At 43.1% G+C, this 23,590-nt stretch overlaps 1 pseudogene; it reads left to right on the top strand.

Annotated features, from left to right (window-relative positions):
• The first annotated feature begins 22,583 nt into the window (after positions 1–22,583).
• LOC124546147 lies at positions 22,584–22,701 on the top strand (annotated as a pseudogene).
• The last annotated feature ends 889 nt before the right edge of the window (positions 22,702–23,590 follow it).

Raw genomic sequence — 23,590 nt, 5'->3', positions numbered from 1 at the left:
GCCAAATACTGCTGAGTCTACAGCATACAATATTAATATACACATGGATCGATTGGTCAAAGGTTTCTATCACTCGGCAATTGCGAATTATGAATTTAACATAAAAATTTATAAATGAAAGATTCCAAAATCTGCAGGTACTATCTTAACGACTTTAAACGATGAGTACGATAGTAGAAGTACTTTTGAGAATGTGGTATATTTCTGCAAAGCACTTATTGATGTCGATGGTCCAGCAATTACATAAAACATAAGTTGAATAACAGGAAAACAATAGAGTCCTACTTCACGTAATTAGTTATGAACGACAACATAGCTCGCGAGATATTCTCTTCTGAACGCATACTACAACTTCACTGCAGAAACCACGGTAATCACGCAAGAGCACAGGTCGGCACTCCGAAATACAGGGTGATCAAAAAGTCAGTATAAAATTGAAAACTTAATAAACCAAGGAATAATGTAGATAGAGAGGTAAAAATTGACACACATGCTTGGAATGGCATGGGTTTTATTAGAACAAAAAAAAAAAAAAACAAAGTTCACAAAATGTCCGACAGATGGTGCTGGACAGCAAAACGTCAGTGACTGCTACCGTGACGAGTGAGAGGTACGCCGATATGTTACAGAATCGCATCATCCCCAGCCTGGCTGATAAACACCTGGTGGAACGTACGATGTTTATGCAGGATGGTGCTTCACCCCATATTGCTAGACGCGTGAAAGATCTCTTGCGCTCGTCGTTTGGTGACGATCGTGTGCTCAGCCGCCACTTTCGTCATGCTTGGGCTCCTAGGTCCCCAGACCTCAGTCCGTGCGATTATTGGCTCTGGGGTTACCTGAAGTAGCAAGTGTATCGTGATCGACCGACATCTCTAGGGATGCTGAAAGACAACATCCGACGCCAATGCCTCACCATAACTCTGGACATGCTTTACAGTGCTGTTCACAACATTATTCCTCGACTACAGCTATTGTTGAGGATTGATGGTGGACATATTGAGCATTTCCTGTAAAGAACATCATCTTTGCTTTGTCTTACTTTGTTGTGTTAATTATTGCTACTCTGATCAGATGAAGCACCGTCTGTCAGACATTTTTGAACTTTTGTATTTTTTTGGTTCTAATAAAACCCCATGTCACTCCAAGCATGTGTGTCAATTTGTACCTCTCTATCTATATTATTCCGTGATTTATTCAGTTTTCAAATTTATATTGACTTTTTGATCACCCGGTATTTCTATCCTCCGCGACCACGCGCAAACTGCTCCACTGTCCAAGTCTTTCCGCCAACTGTGCGTCGCACCTTCACGTCCAGCAACCTCTCCATGTCCTGTGCGGCTGTCCAGAACTGCCGCCGTGCTCAGAACTACCTCGTGTCCTCTCTCGAAACGATGCTCTTCTTCCACTTCCATCCAGTCTCCCCATTCACAAGCGCTGTGATTTGCTAGAGCGCTCGCGCCATGTCTTCAAGCCAACGCACCCTCACAAACGTAGTGAAACGCGTTCGAAATACTGGATTTACATTAAAATAACTTGAAATTAAATAAATATTCCTACGGCTGGACCATAAACACGCTCTAACACACATTATTAGATACATAAACAAATTAAATAAGCATATATCAAAGGAATAGAACAAAAGGTAGGCCAGTAGCCTAATGTCTCTGTGCTTTCTATAACACAGTAAATATTTAACAAATTTCTTCATGAATAGTATATATCTGATATAAAGAAAGACATAGATCAATAAATATATTTATAAGCATGATGCTACCGCTTCTTCGTGTAACTGAAGACTACTTATGGCCTGTCGCGATCGATAGTAATTGGTCACTTTGACCTCCAAAATCGTGTACTATTTAAGTTACATACCTGTAATTCATACCAATTTAGGTTTACACTAATAGGTTTCTAAAGACACGTAGATCGACAAAATCGGATGAACCGTTTAGATTTTGGAAATAAGTTGCTGGGTGTTACTTGTATAATTTATTGTCAGATACTAAACTTTAAACTAATAAAGGTACTGAAAATCTGATTACACCATCAGAATTGTCGCGCAAATAATAGTAATGTACATGTTTCTTTTTGAGGTATCATGATTCATCTGGCTACTATTAATTGCTATTCGAACTATGAAATATCTGGCATTAAGGTTCCACAAAGTCCGCCATCTTTGGCGCTCGCGGCGCACAGCGTCACCAAGGAATTCGCAGCCACGTGCTCGATGGACCACGTGCTCTGGCCGTTGTGAGGCACCACACGGATGCTAACGAGTTCGGCCCTGCGGCACGGCCCGAGCGGTGGCCGCCAATTCTGAACTTAGAATATTTCCAGGGCGCCACAGCTCGCCCGATACCTCACACTGTCTGTCGGTACGTGACGACTGCTTGGTGTCGGTTTAGCTGTGGTTGTTCCTCCGTGCTTTTTACTCACGTGACCTCTGATGACTGGCCCGCATTCAAAGTCACTAAGCTCCCCCGACAGACCCATTCTCCTGTAACTGCTTGTCTACTGACAACACAGTACTTCCCACCCATAGGCGACCAAAGGGGGTTCTGGGCAATCACGATCATCTGTAGTCAAGGTCACCTCGTTATCTTCAAGGACAGGGATAAATGTCCGATAAGGTCATTGTCCAGAGGCAACTGTGTGACTAACACATCCAATAGAATTACAAACAGAAGTTTACAAAAGAAATTATGAGTTTATTAAACCAAATTTAATCAAATAAAAGGAAATACGAATTATCCACAGAAATGGAATACTAATTGATCTAGGATATAACTTTTCTTCTTGTTATACAAAAGCATGCTTCATGACTAGGCAAGAATTTCAAGCAAGATTCACGATTGCTCAAGAATTTTCCAACACATACATTTTACATAGTTTTTAATAAAATGAAATATCCAAACTTCACATGTTTTCTCCGCACACTCTCTCAGTCTCACCACAACACTCCCGCAACAAAAAATAATTAAATAATAATTTTGGAAATGGTCATTATTATGCCAGCTATTGTAACGAAAGCAAAGCCAATTCTAGAAAATTGTGATCTTTTGGTTACGGTTTCAAAAGCGGTTATAAGTGAGTACATTACAAGCTAGGTCTCTTTCGTAGTACCAATAAAAGTGTTTTGGTTTTTTAGGCAAAATTCAATAGCTAGAAAGTTCTGAAAATAATGAACTCAGATTTCTACAGTACTGTTGCAGTATCAATACAAGTCTATATATGGAGCTTGAAAAATGTCAAATAAAATGTAATACTGTTACTTTCGCTTCATTTGGAGTATACATAACGGATCAATCAGATGCTAGGCCACCAACCTGCGCCAGCATCAGCTGCGCTGATGTGAGAACAAAAATAACTGCCTCCTCCTGGCTACAGGGCAAGTCGCACTACAAGATCACTTACTTCACTGTAAGATGTAAGGACGAGGAATAATTTGCAATGTTGCGGTTGGATGAAGATGAAAATTAGTTGAAAGTAGGAGGGCTATTTCTTTTTCAAGCTCTGATCGGTCTCAATATGGAAAGCACAATGAAAATCAAAACCGTTTTATGTGCAACATTTAGCTACACCTTCCACTATATAGTCGCTGTTCTGAGACCATGATACCAAATTCCCAATATCCTCATGATGGAAGACCGCGGTATGTACTTCCCGCCAGCTCCCTATACTGGTCAGCAGCTCTTTGTCTGTGCCAAAATTCTGTTGTCATAGCCAATGATTCAATAAGTAAAGAGATGAAAATCAGAGGAAGTCATGTCCAGACTTTTTGGTGGATGATCAAACCATCCCCATCGAAAACACTTTGTTGCACCTGCAGTGTCTAACATCATGCGTATTTAGGTGAGCTAATCGGCTGCCCAGTATTGGTATGAAGTGAGATGAATTTGTTGTAGGGCCGAACACTAGCTTAGTGCACACTACACCAGGTCCGGCTAGACGACCGGTACGGGCGAGTCCAGATACAGAGACGAGCAGCGTCGCTGGAAGTATAGAAAGCCCAAAGCTGGGAACTAGGATGGCCGTTACTTGCATGGCCTTTGTACAGGAGATGCACAAAAAATTGTACAGTGTCAGACAAGCTGAAGATGGCTTCTTACAGCTTTTTGAGAATCTATTAAAATTTACAGTTAAGTATCAAAATAAATCTGAATACATTTGCTGTCTTAGAAAAATGAGGCGCATCCAGTTACACAACAACATTTTGACTATCTTTAAAACTACAGAAGTTGATATTTTACGGCGAATAAATATTTTCACAATAAATCACTTAATTAACAACTTTTAATCGTTTCGGGCGATTTCAGTAACAACGTCTCAGATGATAACATCCCTGAAAGCCAAGCATGTGTATCTATTTTATTTCTTGGTTTAATAAGTTTTTATATGTTTTTGTTACACAATTATTTGTCAGAACACTTCGGTCCGGCACACAGTTTTAATCTGCCAGGAAGTTTCATATCAGCGCACACTCCGCTGTAGAGTGAAAATCTCATTCTGGAAACATCCCTGAGGCTGTGGCCAAGCCATATCTCCGCAATATCCTTTCTTTCAGGAGTGCTAGTTCTGCAAGGTCCGCAGGAAGTATGGGAGGTAGGAGACGAGATACTGGCGGAAGTAAAGCTGTGAGGAAAGGGCGTGAGTCGTGCTTGGGTAGCTCAGTTGGTAGACCACTTGCCCGCGAAAGGCAAAGGTCCCGAGTTCGAGTCTCGGTCCGGCACAAAGTTTTAATCTGCCAGGAAGTTTCATATCAGCGCACACACTCCGCTGCAGAGTGATAATCTCATTCTAAATCAGAATTATAGGATGAGATTTTTCAAGCTGAAGTAGGATTGCCATGGTGTAGTATTATAGAAATCCCCCCCCCCCCCCCCCCCGAAAAGCACACCGCTGGTGCAAATGGTGTATGATAAGAGAGAACCTTTTATGAACGTAAATCAAGTTTGTTTTTCTGTGGACACTTAAAAAAATATATTTGATGAAGAAGGAATAGTTATGTCAGCTGCATGAGGTCGTTGAAATAAATCTGTGGCAACCAGTGAAAATATGTGCCAGATCAGGACTCGAACCCAAATTCCTTGCATTACACGAGTGGTCGCCTTAACCACTTCGACTGTCTGAGCACGCTTCACGTCCGACCCAAATTCCTGACTTGTCACACACTGTTTCTGTAGCGACACCTGTCTGCTCGTAGCTTCTCACATGATTCCCACGAGAGATCGGACCTAGGGTTCATCCGTACTGAAGATATTGTGAAATTCCGTCAGGGCCTGTTATATGTGTGGTGCCTGTTCTTTTGGACATGTCCATATAATAGTAATAATCATATATTTGTAAAAATCCAGCGTTTATATCATATGAAAGATGCGAAGAAAATCACTGCTCCCCTGCTTTTTTTTTCTTTTTTTTCCCAATGAATATCACCACAGCACACATATATCCTCAACTGTAAAATAATAAAAATACTTAATTTTGAGCGAGCGCGGTGGCGCAGTGGTTAGACACTGGACTCGCATTCGGGAGGACGACGGTTCAATCCCGCATCCGGCCATCCTGATTTAGGTTTTCCGTGATTTCCCTAAATCGCTCCAGGCAAATGCTGGGATGGTTCCTTTCAAAGGGCACGGCCGACTTCCTTCCCCGTCCTTCCCTAATCCGATGAGACCGATGACCTCGCTGTCTGGTCTCCTGCCCCAAAACAACCAACCAACTTAATTTTGTGTTGAAGTTCTCCTTAACGCCTTATTATACCTTTCTATAATTCTTTTTGCAACCGCAAATTTACCTTTTCTTTCCATGCATACAGAATATTGAGCATTATTTCAGTTTACAGCGATGTGACAAAAGTCATGGCATAGCGATATGCACATGTACAGATGGCGGTAGTATCGCGTAAACAAGGTATTGGCGAAGCAGTCGTTTGCATTCGGGCGATTCACATGATAAGGTCTCCGCCGTGATCATGGCCGCACGGCGGGAAATAACAGACTTTGATCGCGGACTGTTCGCCCCGATAGCTGAGTGGTCAGCGTGATGGATTGCCGTCCTATGGTCCCGGGTTCGATTCCCGACTGGGTCGGGGATTTTCTCCGCTAAGGGACTGGGAGTTGTGCTGTCTTCATCATCATTTCATCCTCATACGGCGCGCAGGTCGCCCAGTGTGGCGTCGAATGTAATAAGACCTGCACCAAGGCGGCCGGACCTGCCCCGCAAGGGGCCTCCCGGCCAATAACGCCAAACGCTCATTTCCATTTCCATCGCGGAATGGTAGTTGGAGCTAGACGCATGGGACATAGTTAGGAAACAGTTAGGAAATCAAATATTCCGAGATACACAGTGTCAAGAGTGCGCCGAGAGTAACAAATTCCGGCCGTTATCTCTCACCACGGACAACACAGTGGCCGAAAGCTTTCACTTGACGACCAAGAGCAGTGGTGTTTGTGTAGAGTTATCAGTGGTAACAGATAAGCACTACTGCGTGTATTAACAGCAGAATCAATGAAGAACTAACGACGAACGTTCCCGTTAAGATAGTGTGGGGAAAATTGGCGTTTATGGGCTATGGCACTAGACGATCGACGCGAGTGCCATTGCTAACAGCACAACAGTGCCTGCAGCGCCTCTCCTGGCCTCTTGGCCATATCGGTTGGACCCTAGACGACTGGAAGACAGTGGCCTGGTCAGACTAGTCGCAATTTCAGTTGCCAAGAGCTGATGGCAGGATTCAAGAGTGTTGCAGACCCCACAAAGCCAAGTACCAAAGTTGTCAACGAGGCACTGTGCAAATGTGTGGTTGCTCCATAATGGTGTGGGCAGTGTTTACATGTGATGAACTGTGTCGTTTGGTCCAACCAAATCGATCATTGACTGGTAAAGGTTATGTTCGCCTACTTGGAGACCATTTGCAGCGATTCATGGACTTTATTTTTATGGATGAGAATATGCTATGTCACAAGGCCGCAGTTGTTCACGACTAGTTTGAAGAACATTTTCTACAACTCGAGAGTATGATTTGGCCATCCATACCTCTCGACATGACTCTCATCGAACATTTATGGGATATAATGGGGAGGTCAGTTTGTGCACAAAATGCTGCACTAGCAAAACTTTTACATTTATGGACGGCTATAGAGGCAGCATGGCACAATACTTCAGCATTGGACTTGGAACACTTTGTTGAGCCCATGTACATCGAACTGTTGCACTATTCTGGCAAAAGGATGACTGACACGATATTAGGAGGTCTCCCACTTTGCCACTTGAGTGTATCTGCAGTGTAAGTAATGCAAAAATTGAAAATAAAGAAAAAAAAGCTTCCGCATAGGGACCCGTCCTCACGACCCTCAGATTAACGTCCTTCACTTTTTTTGCTGCGCTGACCGCTGCCAGAAGATTACGCTAACACAAAAGGGGTTATGCCTCGACCGAACCGGACCGAAATGCTATTTTTTCTAAACGCTGGGCCATGTGGAGCTCCCAATTCTGTTACTTCCATTCCTGGCCAATCTCTGCTTATATTAAATTTAAACGAAATCTGAGATGACAAGCAATTGCCTCCCTCTTCTAAAATTATACAAGAAGCCTGTTATTGGCAGTAAATTTGAGAAGCAAATACAATGAGCAGCCTTTTCTACTCTAAGGTCTTATACTATTAGATTTGTCACTAAATAAAATTGCAATATTTTATTTTAGACAAACATATAACTACTAAAATTTTGTACTTCTCTGTCACATGTGGATCTAAATTATTGACACAGAAAAGTAGGATAAAAGACGACCAATGAGTGCGTTTCTTGGCGGGGACAGTTGAACGGTGGGAGAGGCTTGAGAGGGGGTCCTTTGTGAGAGGCAGACGGATGGTGGCCAGACGTGGGAACTTGCCATTGTGTGTGGGCGAAATGTGGGGTGGCAGAGGAAGCCAAAAGGGGGGCAGGATGGAAAAAAAGACGCGGCACCTGGTTCAGAACTTGAGGATGTTGTTGTAGGCGATGCATATGCCGCCGTTTTGGAGACTCCATTCGGAATTTTGGGCTTAATCTGTTCAGCCACGTGGGGTAGCTGCGAGGTCCAGGGCGTTTTGCCACGGTTCGCGCGGCTCCACCCGTCGGAGGTTCGAGTCCTCCCTCGGGCATGGGTGTGAGTATGTGTTGTCCTTACCATAAGTTAGTTTAAGTTAGATTAAGTAGTGTGTAAGCCTAGGGACCGATGACCTCAGCAGTTTGGTCCCATAGGAACTTACTGGAGACACCGTAAGTGGTGGCAGTTGTGCCCTTACTATTGCCAGAGCCTGAATACCCATAGTTGGAACTGGGAGAGCCAGCTGTCTCCGTAGAACATGCATTTCTGTCATCAATAACTTTTGCTTTATCCATGCAGATTTCATAATGTTGAATTTGTATCAATACTGTAAAAAAAAGTCTTATCAAGGTGGTACCGAGGACATGGCGGGGTGGACCCAAGACGAGGGAGCAGCCACACAGGGGCGCAAAAACTGACAAAAAATACAATTTAACAATTAACTGAGAAATGTACGTGAGTTCTCCTACCCCTTGTGCTACTATCCTCTGCCTGCGAGGAGAAGCCAGTCGCTTGGTCTCAGATTGTAAACACACGCTGTTGCCACAGTGTCATTTCATTCAAGTTGCATCACAAAGAAATGACTGCTACAGATACGTATCACACGAGTTATGTAACAACAGTGTGCTTGGTTCACACAGCTGCCGCCTACACGACTAGCTCATGGCGTGTGGTTAATCATTTTTCTAAATGGGGGCAAACTGCATAAAACAACTTCTGAGAGCATAAAAGGAGCGCAAAAGCTCATGTGGACATGGTCGAAAATGCATTCCAACGGAGGTATACCCACTTGAACCAAGAGATAAAAGATTTTTGCAGTGTAGGCATCAGTAATTGTAAGCACACATGAGGACACACCAGGCAAGTGGGAATGTTCTGTCTCTACAAGTGTTTTAGCACCACACTAAAGATGACAATGAGCCATAGTGCCATCACATTGTAGCACGTTACACTTCATGCCACCAAAGGCACTTCTTCTAGAGGGAGAAGTACGGTCACCCACAGGAAGTGCCGACATGTCTCTTCTGTGAGGCGTTGTGAAAGGATGGATGGTCCCACAAGATAGTCACAAATAATCCCCACCCACACATTGAGACTGAATTGGTGCTAACGATTCACTGTCACCATACCATCGGCATTCTCTGTGGTATCTATCCGAGGTGCATACTTTGCTACTGCACCACAATGTTTGGATGGTACCACACACCTAAGGCAAAGGACCACCACTATCTTGTGAAACGACCCCAGTAGCTTCAAAGATTTGCTGGAAATACATTTTATTAATTGATCTTAATGGTGTAGTACTGGTTCAGAATTGCAAACAGTACCTTTGCTGCGAAGGTACGTACGTAGGTAATAAGGTATACACGTGTTGTAAGTGGTATGGATAGTGGTAGATGTCATGGAGAACGTCCCACATGGTCATCTAGCTTACCCCATACTGGCAGGCCAGTTGTCTGTTATGGATACTGGGGTCACCGTCAAAGATCTTTTCTCTCCACCTTCAAGTATTTTGGAACATATTTCCAACCATATGTTCATATGACCTTTTTAACTCCTTATCCACTCAGGGATTGTTTCCTGTCATTTGTACCGAGCGAGATGGCGCAGTGGTTAGCTCACTGGACTCGCATTCGGGAGGACGACGGTTCAATCCCGCGTCCGACCATCCTGATTTAGGTTTCCGTGATTTCCCTAAATCTCTCCAGGCAAATGCCGGGATGGTTCCTCTGACAGGGCACAGCCGACTTCCTTCCCCGTCCTTCCCTAAACCGATGAGACCGATGACCTCGCTGTCTGGTCTCCTCCCCAAACACAACCCTCCTGTCATTTGTCTCCATTTAGCAAAATCTCCCCGTATATTGCATCCTCTGCCACAAATTTCAGAGTGATCCCACAATATAAATGTATATACTGTGTTGTCACTGTATATGACAACATTGGTGACCAGTCTGCAGTACTGGGCATGGGGGATGTTATTACCGAACATACTTTGCTGCGTAGGCAAAGAAATGGAGAAGGTATTTTGCACTATTCCTTCCTATCCTGACTCTAAGACAAAAATTTTTATTCGCTTTCTCCCAAAAAAGTACTCCTTTAAATTATAATATGTTGTTGGTATCGATAATAAACTCTAAGAAGAAAAACAATGAACCATGAAGGACTTATTCGAATGGAACGGAAATCGGTAGAGGTGATGTACATGGACAGACAACCGAATGATTACAGTTTCAGAAAATTGGATGATTTTTCAAGACAAAGAGATTCACAAAGTGAGCTGATCTATCTTCTGCCCTTACGCAAGCAGCTACTCGGCATGGAATTGATTGATAGAGTTGCTGGATGTCTACCTGACGGATATCGTGCAGAATTCTGAACAACTGGCGCGCTAGACCGTGAAAATTCCGAGTTGATTGCAGGGTCCTGCCCATAATGCTCAAAACTTTCGCAATCGGTGAGAGATCCGACGACCTTGGTGGACGATGTAGGGTTTGGAAAGCATGAAGACAAGCAGTACATACTCTCGCTGTGTGCGGTCGGGCATTATCGTTCTGAAATGTATGTCCTGGATGGCTCGTCATGAAGGGCAACAAAATGGGCTGTGGAATATCGTCGACGTACTGCTGTGATGCAAGGGTGCCACTGGCGACAATCAGAGGGGTCCTGCCATATAAAGGAATGCTACCCCAGGCAACACTCCTGGTTGTCAGATCGTATTTCGAGCCACAGTCAGATTGGTATCTCACTGCTGTCGGGGGCGTCTCCAGATAAGTATTTGCTGGTCATCGGTGTTCAATCTGAAGTTGGACTCATCACTGGATTCTACTCCATTCAATGAGATTCCAGGCCTAAGACGAGTCTCGACAGCTGTGGGATACCGACTTGACTGTCGTCTACCATATAGCCCAACAGCCAAGAATGATGGTCTGCATTGCCATCTCATTTCGTAGCAGGTCCCCTTTGGTCGAGCCGGCCGCTGTGGAGGAACGTTTGTAGGCGATTCAGTCCGGAACTGCGCTGCTGCCACAGTCGTAGGTTCGAATCCTGCCTCGGGCATTGATGTGTGTGATGTCCTTAGGTTAGTTAGGTTTAAGTAGTTCTAAGTCTAGGTGACTGATGATCTTAGATGTTAGGTCCCATAGTGCTTGGAGCCATTTGAACCATTTGGTTGTCATCCACAGCACCCTTGCAGCACAGCGGTACTTCGACAATATTTTACATCCCGCTTTGTTGCCGTCCATGGGAAGCCATCCAGGGATTACCTTTCAGCCAGATAATGGCACCTGCACACGGCGAGAGTTTCTGCCACTTGTCTTTGTGCTTGCCAAACCCTACCTTGGCCAGCAAGGTCGCCACATCTCTCCTGAACTGAGAAGGTTTGGAGCATTACAAGCAGGGCCCATCTCGGGATTCCGATGATCTAGTGCGCCAACTGTACAGAATCTGGCACAATATCTGTCAGGAGGACATACGACAACTCTGCCAATCGAAGCCAAGCCGAATAACTGCTTGAATAAGGGCCAGAGGGGAACCAACGCATTACTGACTTCCTCAATTTGTGAAGCTCTTTCCCCCGAATAAATAATCCAGTTTCTCTGAATTTGTGATCATTTGTTTGTCTTTACATGAACATCATATCTACCATTTCCGTCACATTCACATAATTCCTTCGTGAATCGTCTTTTTTTTTGTCTTAGTGTGTACAACAGGTATAATGCATCCCGTATGTATGAGATTTGATTATATAATAACAGAGCAATAAAGCAATAACAATGTTTTAGAACTACAAGTCAACAAACGAGTCATATGTTACCGGCGCTGTGGATATGGTGCCACACTACAGAAGTGAATTTCTCGACAATTTTATCTCCATGTCTATGCCAGTAATAACTATCTGAAGTTTAGGCAGAAGTACACTAAAGATACAGCAATATGCATTAGGAAATTATATGTTTAGGATAGATTAGTGTGGAGAGCTGCATCAATCCAGTCTTCGGACTGAAGACCCAACAACAGTACGTTTGTACCATACGATGTAACATGGATTGTTTATTGTGAAGCGAAAAGTAGAGCCCCTGTGCTACTGGATTTCAGCCTTTGAAGATGGATATGAGACTCTGGGACACTATCCAGACATTCATCAGCACTAGAAATAACAGTAACGGCTTAATTAATAATTAAGTTTGCAGAAAATCGGTGTTACTTAGAGGAACTGAAAGTGTCACTGGATCTAAATTAATGTACATGTGGATCATATTTTGAATATTTACATCTCTTGTTTTATGTTCTTGTACTTCGAGGGCGAGTTTGGATGTGTGGCCCCAAGAAAAACCCTTTTTTTTGTTGATGGTTCAGGATACTAAACCACTAAAAACAAAAGATGAGAAACTCGGTGTGGAAATGTTCTGCATTTATGTCCTAAATTTGGCGCACTCCACTCACACAGTAAAAAGAGACGCCATGTTTCTATCCTCGTACAAAGGAAAAATCTTTGGTAATAACAAGAACTCAGATTGACTCCTCCACGTAGCATTAAGACACAAAGGCCAATCACCTGTTTGTGGAGACCAAAAATGAATATGGACACTTTTCATTCGTTCTTTGAACCGTGCATCAGTACTACTAATGCAGGCATTATTCGAAAATGGCATACCCAGTTGTTGTACATCCTACTCACAACTGATAAAATCTGAAAATACTAGTCAACAGAAAACACATGAATTTAATTATACTTTCTCGTTCGGACAGAAAAATGGTTCAAATGGCTCTGAGCACTATGGGACTTAACATCTGAGGTCATCAGTCCCCTAGAACTTAGAACAACTTCAACCTTACTAACCTAAGGACATCACATACATCATGCCTGAGGCAGGATTCGATTCTGCGACCGTAGCGGTCGCGCGGTTCCAGACTGAAGCGCCTAGAACCGATCGGCCACACCAGCCGGACGTTCGGACAGAAAATTCTCCCTTCTTTTACATTCCATTTGACATCTTATTCATCCTTTGACAACTTGCATTGCATGGATTACCTGATTACATGTACAAGTTAAAAATACAAAACTACAGCATTAAAGACAATAGGCCCTCCAAAAGTTTCAGCCTGTAATGTGTTTACACTACATAAGCATTAAAATAAATAATTACTTGTTTCACGTATTTCATGAGTTTCTCAAAATTAAGATACAAGTGGACACCCAATCTTTCTATACACACTTAATTTCCATTTTTACGCGAGAGAGTATAATTCATTAATTTTAGACATCACACCAGATGAATGATTCTCAGTTGAACTTACTTAAGCAACACAAGCAAGGCAATTTTGTCCAACAAGTACGCTGTCCACACAAAGCGACTGCTTTTTCATTCGATTAATACGTCTTGCCTATCCACCTACACTCCCAGCAACACATACTCATCCATTGAATAAAAGCGGTTGTCAGCTATGGTACTGTTTAAGAGTACTGCTAAGTGACACAAATTACTTCGTGTGTTTAATGTACTGTGCCATAGTTGTTACATAGGAACAATGGTAAAAAAGACTCTTCATCGTTTTACTTCTGTTTTTTCTTGGAATTTGAATGTCTTCGTTAATTGTAGTATTATAGTTTAAATAATGGATGATCGCATAAAGGACTACTGATCAAAATGAGTAAAATAGACAGGTGGCTTTGCGGCCAAGTGACGCGGTAAAAAAAGTATGTAAGCGCAGTAGACATGGATGGGGGGACACCCTAGCGAACATATGGGCTGCACATGGGGAAAACCATTGAGTTAAGTGACAAAGGGCAGGTTATTATTACGCAGAGATTGTGAACGAGTATCTCGGAGACGGCGAAGCTGGTCGAATTTTCATATGGTACTTCCGTGAGCATTTACAGAAAGAGGTAGGACAGTGAAACTACCACTAGGCGCTAAATGGTTGGACGACCACGGCTCTCACCAGGTTCGGAGGCTTGTCTGCAATGAAAAGTAAGATAGATGATGATCCGTGACATCCCTGCTGAAAGAGCGCAATGCCAATGCACGCTCAAGTGTTTCAGAGCACACCGTTCATCGTACATTGTTGAACACAGAGCCCCTTCGTGTTCGGGTGTTGACTCAACGACATCGTCAAGTACGACTGCAGTGGGCACGGATCAATAGGGATTCGACCGCCTGTCAATGGCGACATGCAGGCTTTTCGGGTGAACCACATTTTTGCAACTGCAGGTCGATGGTCGTCTCCACAAACGCCGTCATCGACGTGAATGGCTCGAAATGTGCAGCGCACCATGGGCTCAGGCTTGTGGGAGCAGTATTAAGGTACGAGAGACATTCTCTTGCGCTTACATGGGACCTGTGATAGTAATCGAAGATACACTGACAGCTGCGAATCACTTGCATCTTCTCATATCTGATGTCTTCCCCGATGGCGATGTCACCTTTCAGCCGTATAATTGTCTATGTCAAATCGGAGCCAGAACCGTGCTACAGTGGTTTGAGGAACATTATAGTGAACTCACGTTGACGTCTGTGCTACCAAATTCGCCTAATGTAAATCCTATGGAACCTGCCAGAGTCGCAATCGGTCGCCATCACCGATTACGCAAATCAGCGACTCGTTATTTACGCAAATTACACGAGCAGTGCATAGACATCTAATTCCACATACTCCACAAACCTACCAACAAACGTCGGATGCCTACTTTGCAGAATCAGTGATGTATTTTGTTCCAAAGACGGAAGAAAGAGCTATTAAGCAGGTGATGATAATGTTTTGGTTCAACGGTGTAAAACAGCAAAGAGAAATAGTTCACTCGGACGACCAAGCAAAGGAAGGAAAGACCGATGTCGTAACAGACTGCGCAGGTACGTAAGTCATAAAATAAAAAGCTGCTGAGCAAGAATTTTGACAAATAAATTACAGCCTTTCAAATTTTCTACTATCACCGTTATCGTGTTCTAATAATCTGAGTACCAATTAATAACGGTATGCAGAATGAATCCTCTTCTCATACAGAGCTACATTCTTGCTGTACTGTAGGGCTGCTACTGCTAGCTACTTGGATGTCCAGCAGCTTTGCAGTTACTAATCACGTGACAATGGATTCAATTGTTTGCTTCCGCACCACGATTGGCGCCCTTGATGCAGTGATTCGGTGCCACTGGACTGACAAAACAACTTGTCATCCCAAGTTCTGCGTGGTGCTGCCACCTTGCGCCGCGGACGAGAACCAACAGCGTTCGACGACGGCAGCGCCATCCAGTGTTTATGGGAGCCCGCGCCGCGTTCCTGCGGCTATTCTCGGGTTCAGCCCAGTGATACCACAGACAAATTTGTTGCTCGACAGAGAAAGCGCCAAGAAAATGCTCACGTTTCACAACATACAGGACTTGTGCTTGTGTGTTGGAAGAGGTTCGTGGCTGAGAACATTTCTACGTTTTCTGTAGAAACACAATTGCCCGTCAAGTGTTTCAGTTTAAAATACTTGTTACCAATAGATTCTTCAAGTCTGATTATAGTAAGCTTGTTGCGGAACAGACGAAAGGAAACGACTAACAAATATGAGTGGGTTACAGTACGAAAAGTAGTCAGCATATGTTAGATAACATTTTCACCTCATGCTTTCAGTGCTCCGCACGCGTAGTTAAAAATTGGTCAGGTGCGAGTGGGACTCGCTCGCTGCGGCTTTCGTGCAAACCTATTTATATGCATATCGAGAGCTCATCTATTTCGGAAATCGAGTATCTCGACCATTTTTGCTTGTAAACGACACATATTGGCAACATGTGGGTCCCAGGGGTTCCAAGATGTTTGAAAATGTTTTCATTTCAATGACTTAAATGCGACATGAAGTCACGGAATTAGAATTATATATTAATACCTTCAGCTGCTGAGGGTGAAAATGTGTGCCCCAACCGGGACTCGAACCCGGGATCTCCTGCTTGCATGGCAGACGCTCTATCCATCTTTTTTTTATTTTGTTCGTTGTTGATCGTTGTGTTTCGACGTTGCGGACGTCACATGACATCCGTTCAAGTTCGTTGTAGCCGGCCAGAGTGGCCGAGCGGTTCTAGGCCCTTGGGACCGGAACCGCATGACTGCTACAGTCGCAGGTTCGAATCCTGCCTTGGGCATGGATGTGTATGATGTCGTTGGGTTAGTTAGGTTTAAGTAGCTCAAAGTTCTAGGGGACTGATGACCTCAGATGTAAGTCCCATAGTGCTCAGAGTCATTTTTTTAACCAAGTTCGTTGTTGATCGTTTCACTCAGTTTTTTATTACAGAGGCCAACCAGCTCTCTGACGAAACACGCAGAGCTACAGTGCCGGCACTCCATCTGAGCCACCGAGGGCACAGAGGATACTGCAGCTGCAGGGACTATCTCGTGCACGCCTCCCGCGAGAACCACATTTTCACTTAAATGTCCACACACTACATTCGTAGTGTCGGGAATCCAACACACTCATTACTCGCGGAAGACATTCTTTCCAAGTCCTGTAAGAGTTCGGGTAATATGTGTGCATCCGTACGGAAGAGGAAGGTCATGGCCGGTATTGCCAGATTATGTACTTATATGGATATGGTTCAAATGGCTCTGAGCACTATGGGACTTAACATCTGAGGTCATCAGTCCCCTACAACTTGGAACTACTTAAATCTAAGTAACCTAAGGACATCACACACATCCATGCCCAAGGCAGGACTCGAACCTGCGACCGTACCGGTCGCGCGGTTCCAGACTGAAGCGCCTAGAGCCGCTCGGTCACGGCGGCCGTCATATGGATATGGTGTCTGTTCTTTCGGACTAGTGTGCGAATGATTATTTCACATACAATTTGAGTCGCCATATCTACGTTCCGTAATCGCTCCTGGACATCTGATGATGGATAGGTTCCGGAACACGTCATACGAACAATAAAGTCATTCTTTGTCTGATGTTTGAGTTTCCATTGCGACCCAGTCAGCCTGAATGAAGAACTACTAATTGTTCCAATTTCAAGTTTGACGTCGGGTAAATAATGGCAAAAGAAATTTTTTTCATGTGATATAAACACAAATTAACAGTTTCGGATTTTTTCCCTTACTTGTACTGTGAAACCTTGCATCTGCCAAATTTCATGTTTCTAGATCAATGGGCAATACCCTACAGGTTTTGAAGAGTGAATTTACGAGTACCGAAATACGTGATATAAACGTCTATATCTTTTGGCTGCATTCACTTAACAGCTTATGTTTACTGCACCGTCCAGGGCCTCTAGACCTTAGCGTGTAATATAAATTTCATCTTGATACGTCTAGCCGTTCCTGAGAAATAGGGATCTTAACAGACGGACAACTGACAAAAAATTGTGACATATAAGTACAACTTTTCAGTCTTCGGATTATTTCCGTTGGTTGTAATATGAAACTTTCCTTTTCGCCAACTTTCATGATTCTAGGCCAACGGCAAACAACCTATAGGTTTTGATGAATGAGTTTGCAAGTAAAAAAATATGTGACGTGACTGGCCGTATCGTTTCATTGCACTGATTTAGGAGCTTCAGTTATGTACACCGCCAAGGGACTAACGTCCTTAGTATGTGACATATATTTCAACTTGATACGTCAACCTGTTCTTAAGGAAAAGGGGTTTTAACAGTCGGACAGACAGGCAGAGAGATGGACAACATTGTGATACTTCCGTTTTTATCGATTGAGGTACGGAACCCTTACAGGTCCTTTTTGTTGTCTGTCTGTTTGTTAAGATCGCTTTTTCTCAGGAACGGATCTAGGCGATAAGCTGAAATTTACATCACATACTCTGGTCTACAGGCCCTTGACGGTGTAAATGTAAGCTTCTAAGTCAATGCAAACAAAAGTAATGACCTTTTATGTCACATCTTTCCATACTCGAAAACTCACTCATTAAAACCGACAGGGTACTTCCCATTGACCTACAACCACGAAACTCGACAAGAAACAAAGTTTTGCAATACAATTAAAGGAAAAAATACGAAACTTTTTAATTTATAATTATGCCTATATCAAATAAAATACGTTTTACCATTTCTCGTCCGTCTGTCTGCCTGTCCGTTTGTTAAAACCCCCTTTCCTCAGGAAATGGTAGAGATACTAGGTTGAAGTTTTCGTCAAATACTGAGGTCTATGACTTTTTAACGGTGTGGATAATTTAAGTCTCTAAGTGAATACAATCGAAAGATACGGCCACGTATATCAGATATTCACTCATCAGAACTTAAGGGGTGAAGTAGCTGCTTACTTGTCGGGCCTGATGTTTTAGTGGTAAACGGTAAACGGAGAGGTTGTTGTTGTTGTCTTCAGTCCAGAGACTGGTTTGATGCAGCTCTCCAAGCTACTCTATCCTGTGCAAACTTCTGCATCTCTAAATAACTACTGCAGCCTACATCCTTCTGAATCTGCTTTCTGTATTCATTTCTTGGTCTCCCTCTGCGATTTTTACCCTCCCTCCCACGCTTCCCTCCGGTACTAAATTGGTGATCCCTTGATGCCTCAGAACATGTCCAACCAACCGATCCCTTCTTCTAGTCAAGTTGTGCCACAAACTCCTCTTCTCCCCAATTCTATTCAATACCTCCTCATTAGTTATGTGATCTACCCATCTAATCTTCAGCATTCTTCTGTAACACCACATGTCGAAAGCTTCTATTCTCCTCTCGTCCAAACTATTTATCGTCCGTGTTTCACTTCCATACATGGCTACACTCCATACAAATACTTTCAGAAACGACTACCTGACACTTAAATCTATACTCGATGTTAACAAATTTCTCTTCTTCAGAAACGCTTTCCTTGCCATTGCCAGTCTACATTTTATATCCTCTCTACTTCTTGCCCGCATCTCGTGGTCGTGCGGTAGCGTTCTCGCTTCCCACGCCCGGGTTCCAGGGTTCGATTCCCGACGGGGTCAGGGATTTTCTCTGCCTCGTGATGGCTGTGTGTTGTGTGCTGTCCTTAGGTTAGTTAGGTTTAAGTAGTTCTAAGTTCTAGGGGACTGATGACCATAGATGTTAAGTCCAACAGTGCTCCGAGCCATATGAACCAGCCATCCTCTCTACTTCGACCATCATCAGTTATTTTGCTCCCCAAATAGCAAAACACCTTTACTACTTTGTCTCATTTCCTAATCTAAATCCCTCAGCATCACCCGACTTAATTCGACTACAATCCATTATCCTCGCGCGACCGCTACGGTCGCAGGTTCGAATCCTGCCTCGGGCATGGATGTGTGTGATGTCCTTAGGTTAGTTAGGTTTAAGTAGTTCTAAGTTCTAGGGGACTGATGACCTTAGAAGTTAAGTCCCATAGTGCTCAGAGCAATTTGAACCATTATTCTCGTTTTGCTTTTGTTGATGTTCATCTTATATCCTCCTTTCAAGACACTATCCATTCCGTTCAACTGCTCTTCCAAGTCCTTTGCTGTCTCTGACAGAATTACAATGTCATCGGCGAACCTTAAAGTTTTTATTTCTTCTCCATGGTTTTTAATACCTACTCCGAACTTATCTTTTGTTTCCTTTACTGCTTGCTCAATATAAAGATTGAATAGCATCGGGGAGAGGCTACAACCCTGTCTCACTCCCTTCCCAATCACTGCTTCCCTTTCATGTCCCTCAACTCTTATAACTGCCATCTGCTTTCTGTACAAATTGTAAATAGCCTTTCGCTCCCTGTATTTTAGCCCTGCCACCTTCAGAATTTGAAAGAGAGTGTTCCAATAGTTCAATAATTGTCACCCTGTAGTAATACATTGTTCAATTAAAGTTGCATCTTTGCTAAAGTTTTGGACATAAAGTTCTATATAGAAATCCAGGTAGAATGTTGAGCAGAAGAGTTGCCGATATACACAAAGGAAAATGTGGGATATGAGGAAAATTTAAAATTCCTGAATGCTCTTGCCTAGAAGAACTGCTGGAAGAAAAACAGTTAATAACTAAAACGAAAAAACAAAAGAATTTTTACAGGAAGAAAATTAGATATGCAGTAGGATTCGAGAATAACTTCTCTATATTTGTCAAATTACTGGCTGGAGAAAGAAACAGGTCACTAAGATGTGGTTTTAATTTATAAGTTAAAAATGAAATTGGATATTATTGAAACCACACCTAAAAAAATAAGAAAAGTGTTATTTTCTGGGTGTTTAAGGTATATGCAAGAATTAATAAAGATTTTGTACGAGAATATTTACCTGTTTTACATGCTAACCTACCAAAAACCATAAGAGACATTTTGTATACAATGATCTAAGTGCATGATTTTGGACAGGGGAAATGGGTGGTAGGATGAGCTTGAAAAGAGGTTGGAACTAGGTAGTTGAAAGCATAGCGACCCCCTTGTTGTAAATATATGAAAACCACAGCAGCTGTCACCCTCAGAAAGTTTTCTCTCTCTGACAATGCCTTCAAAGAAGCAGTTAAGAGTCGAAAAGTGGTGAGAGTCCTATTTAGAGTTACAGAGCTATTTATTTAGAGTTGTAGGCGAAGGGAGCGCTCTATGTAGATTGGTTGGTTGGTTTGGGGGATTAAAGGGACCAGACTGCCATGGTCATCGGTCCCGCTCTATGTAGAGTTTGAGTCTGTATGCTACTAGTTTCGAGTGATGCTGTGCATTTTTTTTAACACCCGTTGTGTGAAATTGTCAATATTAAGCTGTATTATGCTCTTTAGAAATAAATAAATAATGTATGTGAATTCCATCCCAGTATACTGGCTAAATAAACGGTATTCCGCACTGACTTGTCTCTTGCAAATTGTTTAAACAATATTCCAATGCCTTAAAGTGTTTAGTTCAATATGATTGACGATATACTAGGCTACTGTCATGACATTCTCCCAGCCCAATAGTCCAACACAGACTGAGCTATTTGTCGTGCCCTTTTTTTCTGGGAGGGTTGGGACATCTTATGGCGGTGGCATTCCGAATTGTTTAAATAAATAAACAGGGTGAAATTACTTAAGTAAATACTATATCGCTCCTCCTAGTCAGGTAGGCCAACACTGCCTAAGCGAGTTTCCTACGGGACGGGAGCTGTGGAACACAGACGTTAGACGCGAGTTGGAGGCAGACCAAGAACAGGAAGATCTGAACGGTGAAATCAGTGAGAAAGAAGTGGAGGTAGAAGTGAATAGGCATGTGGAAGCTCTTGTTTATATAAATAATAACACAGATGAGAACATACCGAGGAAAATTCGGCCTCGACAGTACAACAATGCTCAAATGTCTAGAGTAACATCACCAATTGGAGAAGACGGGCCTAATCAGACGAAAGATATTATTATTAGGGATTTTGGGGATGGTAAAGGACATAAAGCAGAGCCTATAAAAGAGAATGGATGAAGTAGAGGAATAAGGTACTTGCGGTTACGAACGAAGTGAAAAGTGAAATAGCGGAGGTCGGTAAGACGAGTGTAGAGGCGAAGAAAAGGGCCGTTGAAGCCAAGAAGGAAGCAGAGTTAGCAAGGGTTGAAGCAGCTGGCGCAAAAAAAGGGCAAAAGTTGCAAATAACCGTGCAGGAATCGCTAGGCGAATTGGACACGTCAATACGGTAGGTTCAAAAATGGCTCTGAGCACTATGGGACTTAACATCTATGGTCATCAGTCCCCTAGAACTTAGAACTACTTAAACCTAACTAACCTAAGGACAGCACACAACACCCAGCCATCAGGAGGCAGAGAAAATCCCTGGCCCCGCCGGGAATCGAACCCGGGAACCTGGGCGCGGGAAACGAGAACGCTACCGCACGACCACGAGATGCGGGCACAATACGGTAGGAATTGATGCAATAAAAGCCCAGGGGGAGGAAGCACTTGCATGTCTCGTTCTCATTCAAAATTCGTCAGAATTAAAGAGGTACAAACTCTGCTCCACCCGGGCACCTCGCGAGAAGAACTCAGATGCACTCAGCAGTATGATATATTTGTGATGGAAATCTAATTATTTAATTTGCAAAATGTTTGAGTGTGATTCACAAACGGTGAAAATATGTTTTATTGTGATGAAGAACCGTCCTGAGGTGGCGGTGAGTGTTTTAAGCGATGCATTGAATTACTGCAAATCGTTCGACAATTAATTTGATAAGATAATGCAAATGGACTATTTCCCGTCATTTTTGATACTGCAAATGTGTCTCCATAACAGTCGACTATTTTTCCCACTCACATAAACAGAAGCACAGCCCAGCATTTCTCACCAATTTAATTGATTAATTTAATTACTGTTTAAATAAATAAACAATATTTTGCTCGAATTTACCACTCATTTCATGTCATGAGATCTTCCCAGTGAAGCAGTTCAGCTCAGGCTGTGTCTTTTTCCCATCAGTTCACAAGTGGGGTAGGGGAGGGAAGAAGTCCTGTCGCCCACAAAACTCATTAAATAAAGAATATGCAAATTTAATTGAACAATATATTATTATGTCAACTGATATGAATTTCGTGTCATGAGATCCTTTCTCTCCAGCACAGACTGAGTCTTCCAGTTTCCAGATGAGGGCCAACGGCCATGCCGCAGTGGTAACACCGGTTCCCATCAGATCACCGAAGTTAATTGCTGTTGGGCTGCGCTAGCACTCAGATGGGTGACCATCCGGTCTGCCGAGCGCTGTTGGCGAGTGGGGTGCACTCAGCACTTGTAAGGCAAACTGAGGAGCTACTTCATTGAAAAGTAGTGGCTCTGGTCTCGGAAACGGACATATGACCAGAACAGCAGTGTGCTGACCATATACCCCTTCATATCTGCATCCAGTGACGCCTGTGGTCTGAGGATGACGTGGCGGCCGGTCGGTCCGTTTGGCCTTCCAAGGCCTGTTCGGATGGAGTTCCAGATGGGGGAGGGGGGTAATCGGGGAGGGAAGGGTTGGGGGATTTCCCAGAAGTGGGAAGGGGCAATGAGTTGATCAATTTAATTTATTAGTCAATTAATTTTATATTAAGAGTGTGCTCTTACCGGCTAGGGGGAGAGGGGAAGGTTGGGGGTAGGGGAGGCGTACGTGGTTTCTCAGACAGACATATATGATCATCAGGTCGTCATAAAACAACCCAAAGGAGTCAGAAATAAATTAACAGAACAGTAGGTTAAGGCGAGGGGGATAATTTGCTCCTAAATGTGTTCTTGCTCCTAAATGTATGAAACCCACACAAACAAAATGGCCTAGAACACCCTTTGTCCCTACACTGGCTGGAGACAGCATTACCTTATTATATGACCCATATATTAAATATTTCTCAAACAACCATTCAATGTATGTTGTAGATACCTGATATTAACATAACACTTTCTGCTATGTGGCACACACTCACAAAACTATAGTTACAAATAGAGATGATATTCCACTAATCACTGTACTTGACTCTTTGTTAGAATGACAAATTATGTCACTCTCCTGTAGGGAAGCAATAATTTTACGGCATTACTTCCACTGAATCTGGTTCTGATTTCCTGTAATACTAGATATTAATGTTAGGGGACAATTAGCTAAAATTAGCGCGGTACTTGTCAG

The sequence above is a fragment of the Schistocerca americana genome, chromosome 8 (genome assembly GCF_021461395.2).
Source record: "Schistocerca americana isolate TAMUIC-IGC-003095 chromosome 8, iqSchAmer2.1, whole genome shotgun sequence".
Classification (NCBI taxonomy): Eukaryota; Metazoa; Arthropoda; class Insecta; order Orthoptera; family Acrididae; genus Schistocerca; species Schistocerca americana.
Note: the sequence above shows the minus strand (reverse complement) of the source record. Positions and strands in the feature narration are given on the sequence as shown.